We start from the raw sequence: 6,153 nt of genomic DNA on the forward strand, positions 1-6,153 counted from the left end.
GGGCCTGCCCGCCAGCCCCGCCCGCTTCCCCCTCCAGGGCCCGCGCGCCTCCCCAGGGATGCGCCCCCGTCCCGCCCCCGCCCGGCGCGGCGGATGGAGGCCCGGCCGCCGCCGCCTTTCCCAAGACTCCTCTCCCCGCACCCTCCCCGCTGGCGCCTCCCCTCGCCCCACCTCCCGCCCCGCACCCCGCCCCCGGCCGCTCCCTGGAAATCAGTGCCGGGCAGCCATCGCCCACACAGGAGACCACCGAACAGCCAGCCGCCGCGCTGGGCAGAGGGCACGGCGCCTGGCCCTGGGCCGGCCGGGCCTCCCTGCGGAGGCCGCTCTGGCGCGGCGGGCGGCCGCCTCCGGGCAGACAGACCTCGCCCAGCGCCTCTCCGGGGCCAGGCCTTGGGTTTGTCAGGACCAGGGACAGCGGCGGCACCAGGGGGTCGGGGGTATTGTGCCCATAAGAAGCTTTCCTTCCCTTCAGTGGGCAGAGCAGCGGTCTGCGGACTGAGGCGTCCCAGGTTCGGTTCCAGTCAAGGGCCCAGGCCCAGGCTGGGGACTTGACTCCCAGTGTGGGGCGTGCAGAAGGCAGCCGATCAATGATTCTCTCTCATCATTGTCATTGATGTTTCTCTCCCTTCCTCTCTGAAATCAATATAAAATATATATAAAGAAAGATTTCCCCGAATGAGTCTTCTTTGGTGCCTGGTACCTTCCTTCTTTTTGAAACAACCGCCCCCCTCCCCCCACCTGTCACCTCTTCCAGGAAGCCCACCCTGATTTGCCTAGATACTGAGGAGTCCCAGGGCTGCCAACACCTCCTGAGCCGAGGTTTGCTCTCTCGGTTTAGTTCCCACTTGCTGTCCCACCAGGTGTCCCTGGGGCCAGCAGGCGGGCACCCTCATCTACCCAGCACCCACGGGTGAAGATAATGCCTGCCCTGGGGCAGCGGGTAGTGGCTGGGCTGCCCCTCCCCCCAGGAAAATGGGAAATTAGGCTCTCGCCCAACATCCTGGTTGTTTTAAAAATCCTTCTTTACCGATTTCAGAGAGGAAGGGAGGGAGAGAGAGAGAAACATCAATAAACAAGAGAGAACCTCCTGCAGGTCCCCTACTGGGGACAGAGCCTGAAACCCCAGAATGTGCTCTGACTTCCTGGTTCGTAGGTCGAGGCTCAACCACTGAGCCATGGTGGCCCGGCCCAAAGTTCTGGTTTTTCAAAACAAGTTAAAACCTGAGTTTTTGCCCTAATGGTTAGCACTTTCTGGTTTGGCTCAGTGGATAGATAGAGCGTTGGCCTGCGGACTGAAAAGTCCCAGGTTCGATCCCAAGGCACGTACCTTGGTTCTGGGCACATCCCTAGTAGGAGGTGTATAGGAGGCGGCTGATTGATGTTTCTAACTCTCTATCCCTCTCCCTTCCTCTCTAAAAAAATCAATAAGGTGTGCTTTTTAATAAACAAATCCTGAGATTTTATGGAAATAACTGATTTTTAAATATTGACAACAAACAAAAATAAAGCATATGAACGCAGTACCAGGCAAACGGTCACTCTGCCTAGAGTAGTGGTTGGCAAACTGCGGCTCAAGAGCCACATGCGGCTCTTGGGCCCCTTGAGTGTGGCTCTTCCAAAAAAAAACACGTGCGATTGAAACTTCGGTGTTCGGCTCTCAAAAGAAACTTCAGTCGTTGTACTGTTGATGTTTGGCTCTGCTGACTAATGAGTTTGCCGACCACTGGCCCAGACTCTAGAGAACCCGACCTCGGGAATCGGCCGAGTCCCAGCGCCAAGGCCATGACCGTGGCCAGTCCCCCGCCCCCAGGAGCCCCCGGCCGCCCGCTCCCGCTCCCGTTCCCGCGGGGAGCGGAGCCCCGCCCCTGGGGTCCCCTCCGGCCGCGCCGGAGCCTCCCGGCCGCGGAGGGAGGTTTGTGCGGAGCTAATGAGGCTGCAGCTGAGCCGGGCCGGAGCGGGCCGGGCTGTGGGAACCGCCAACCAGCCAGAGGCCGCCTTTGTCTGCGCCCCGCGCGCCAGGGCGTTCCCATGGCGACCGCCCCGCCCCTGCGCTGTTGGCGGGCAACCCCGTGCTCCCCCCGGGGTGGGTGGGGTGTCTGCGACCCTGGGGCGCCCTGCGGTCCTTGCCGCCTGGAATCCCACGGGTGGGCGGTCCGGGCTGCCGCGCGTGGAGCAGCCTCCCTGCCCGACTCAGCGGGTGGGGGAGTGGAGACCGTCCTCATTCAAACCGGCCCGGGCACACCGCCCCCCCATCCCCGGGGGACAGGTCCCCACCTGCCTTCTGGGGAGGATCTGGGTTCTCACCTGGAGAGGTGACCTAGGCAATCCTGGCTTTTCGGGCTGAGCTTGGCTTCAGGAACAGAAAGGCCATGGCTGGGTGGGGCATGATCAGATTAAAAAGATTTTTTAATTGAGCCAAAACCGGTTTGGCTCAGTGGATAGAGCATCGGTCTGCGGACTGAAAGGTCCCGGGTTCAATTCCGGTCAAGGGCATGTACATTGGTTGTGGGCACAACCCCGGTAGGGGGTGTGCAGGAGGCAGCTGGTCGATGTTTCTAGCTCTCTATCCCTCTCTCCTCCTCTCTGTAAAAAAATCAATAAAATATATTTTTAGCCAAAGCCGGTTTGGCTCAGTGGTAGAGCATCGGTCTGTGGTCTGAGGGGTCCCGGGTTCGATTCCGGTCAAGGGCATGTACCTTGGTTGCGGGCACATCCCCGGTGGGGGGTGTGCGAGAGGCAGCTGGTTGATGTTTCTCTCTCATTGATGTTTCTAGCTCTCTATCCCTCTCTCCTCCTCTCTGTAAAAAATCAATAAAACATTTTAAAAAAAGATTTTTTAATTGATTTCAGAGAGGAAGGGATAGAAACATCAATGATGAGAGAGCATCAATGATCGGCTGCCTCCTGCCCGCCCCCCACTGAGGATGGAGCCTGCAACCAGGGCCTGTGCCCTCACCTGCTGGTTCATAGGTGGACACTGGACCACTGAGCCACGCCGCCGGGCAGATTTCCGGTTTGTCCTCGGGGAGCTCGGCTGGACATGGTCAGTGTCATCAGGCCACCAGGCCCAGGCTCCCTGTCCAGGTGGGATGACTGAGTGGTGAGTGGTGTGGGGCAGGGGCAGCAGCCGGAAGTGATAGGATCATGGTGTGAGGGTGGGGCTGAGGGAGGAGCCCTGGCCTCCCTCTGCCCTGTGTCACCCCTGAAAGTGGAGCCAGCCCTTCTCTCCTCGTCCACTGGCCCAGGTCACCCCTTTTCCAGCCCCAGCCAGTCTGGGTGCACTTCCCCCTGAGGTCACAGTGAACTTCCTAAAATGATCATCAGTCTGTGTCTGGGGTGGGGTTCATGCTCTTTCTTTCTTTCTTTCTTTTTAAAAAAGTTCTTTTTTAGCCAAAACCGGTTTGGCTCAGTGGTAGAACGTTGATCTGCGGACTGAAAGGTCCCGGGTTCGATTCCGGTCAAGGGCATGTACCTTGGTTGCGGGCACACCCCAGTAGGGGGTGTGCAAGAGGCAGCTGGTCGATGTTTCTCTCTCATCGACGTTTCTAGCTCTGTATCTCTCTCCCTTCCTGTCTGTAAAATATCAATAAAATATATTTTCAAAAAAAAAAAAGTTCTTTTTTAAAATATATTTTATCATTTTCCATAGAGAGGAAGGAAGAGAAATAGAGAGCTAGAAACGTCGATGAGAGAGAAACATTAACAAGCTGCCTCCAGCACACCCCCTGCTGGGGATGTGCCCGCAACCAAGGTACATGCCCTTGACAGGATGGAACCTGGGACCTTTCAGTCTGCAGACTGACGCTCTACCACTGAGCCAAACCGGTTTTGGCTTTTTCTTTCTTTTTTAAAAATATTTTAAAAAATATATATTTTATTGATTTTTTTACAGAAAGGGAGAGGGATAGAGAGCTAGAAACATCGATGATGAGAGAAACATCAACCAGCTGCCTCCTGCACACCCCCTACTGGGGATGTTCCTGCAACCAACCAATGTACATGCCCTTGACTGGAATCGAACCCAGGATCTTTCAGTCCGCAGACCGACGATCTATCCATTGAGCCAAACCGGTTTCAGCTTTTTCTTTCTTTTTTAAAAATATTTTTTAAAAATATTTTTTATTGATTTTTTTACAGAAAGAGAGAGGGATAGAGAGCTAGAAACATTGATGATGAGAGAAACATCGACCAGCTGCCTCCTGCACACCCCCTACCGGGGATGTTCCTGCAACCAATGTACATGCCCTTGACTGGAATCGAACCCAGGACCTTTCAGTTCGCAGACTGACAATCTATCCACTGAGCCAAACCGGTTTCAGCTAAAAATATTTTTAAAAATTGATTTTACAGAGGAAGGGAGAGAGACAGAGAATTAGAAACATCAATGAAAATATGGATCAGCTGCTGCCTCCTGCACGCCCCCTCCTAGGCCTTGAGCCCACACCAAGGTACAGGCCCTTGGTTAGAACTGAACCTGGACTCTTCAGTCCAAAGGCCGATGCTCTATCCACTCAGCCAAACTGGTTAGAGGGGTTCATGCTCTTAATAAGCAAGCGGGGTGTAGCCTGCCACTTGGGAGGAAAGCTCGAGGTTGGACCCTCCCTGGAGACACCCTGACCATTCAAGGTCTCTACCCTTCACCACCGAGACAGGACAGGACAGGGACCCCCCCCTCCCCAAGAGGGTGGTCCTTCCCCCGTCTCCGAGCTTCAGAGCTCCCACTGACTCCTCCATCTTTTGTTTGGGTTAATCCTCACCCAAGGATATTTTCCCGCCGATGTTTAGAGAAGTGGAAGGGAGAGGGAGAGGGAGAGAACCATCGAGGTGGGAGACACGTTGGTTGGTTGCCTCCTGCACTGCACCTCCACCTGGGCTAGTGATAGAGCCTGCAACCAAGGTACATGCTCCTGACCAGAATCGAACCCTCGACCCTGAAGTCCCAGGACGGGTGCTCTATCCACTGAGCCAAACCAGCTGGGACGTTTCCCAGCATCTTGTCCTGATCCCCTGACCAGCTGGTCCTTGGGAAGGGGTGGCACTGTCACTTCAGGGGTCCCCGGGGGATGTCAGCTGTTTTCCCAGTACCCCTTTCTTGTGGGAGACACCACCCTTGTTCCAAGTGGTTCCAAGGAGCCACCCACCCTTGTTCCAAGTGGCTTATGATTAAGGCGTCACCTACCGAGACTCCCTCCACCTCCAGCCAGGGGTGTGCTCACGTGGAGGAGACACAGGCTGGGGCTGCCTGCCACCAGCAGCCCTGCTGCCCCAGGGTAAACCAACAGACAGGTGAGTGCCTGGATGCAGCCGTATCCGAAGCTGGACCCTCTACGTCCTTGCTGTAGTCACCCTTTCTGCTGGCTTGGGTGGTATTTGTGGGGCAGGCCCGGTGTGTCCCAATCGGGGGCCTGACACACAAGCACACGCCTGCCTGATGGCTGCGGGGACACGTCTCCGCTCTGCGTGGGACACGGAGGTCCGGAGCAAACCCGCCCCCATCAGCGGAGTCCAGACAACCCCTGTCCCGGCAGCAGCCAAGCACCACGTGCTCTCTGGTACAGGGTCCGAGGGCCCTGCCACGGCGAGTCACTCTGGGCGGTTCAGGGGGCAGAGGAGCCGCCCCCGTGTCCAGTGGGGTCTGCATACAGCAGGAGCTTACTAAATGGGCACTGGGTAGACCATGCCTGGGAGGTACCCCCGCGTCAGGAAGGAGGACGCGGGTCCCGAGACCTCAGGCTGCCACCCCACCTGCCCTGCCCCCATGGCTCCTGGTGGCTCCGTCCAAGGGAGGCAGAGAAACACCGTGGCCACCAGTGCCCAATGCCCACACTTCCCGCCTGGCGGGCTGCCTCCCGCACCCTCCGGACCCATAACCCGCTCCAGGATCACCGAGGCCTGAGTGCCCCGCCTGCTCCGCGCCAGAGCCTCACCTCCCAGGCCCTGACCATCCTCCCCTCAGGGTGGACTGAGCGCAGCCGTGGCTGTGGGTGGGCCTGGCCCAGAGGAACCGGGAGGTGGGGCATGAGGCCACCAGGCCCACCGGAGGGTGAGGTCCTAGGGGTGGGGGGAGGCCGTGCGCAGGCAGGGCCGGGGCGGGGCGGGGCCGGAGAGCAGGGGCAGCCGCCCTGCGGCCCCAGGAGGAACGGAGCCGACCAG

Source organism: Pipistrellus kuhlii, unplaced genomic scaffold (assembly GCF_014108245.1).
Source record: "Pipistrellus kuhlii isolate mPipKuh1 unplaced genomic scaffold, mPipKuh1.p scaffold_m20_p_101, whole genome shotgun sequence".
Taxonomy (NCBI): Eukaryota; Metazoa; Chordata; class Mammalia; order Chiroptera; family Vespertilionidae; genus Pipistrellus; species Pipistrellus kuhlii.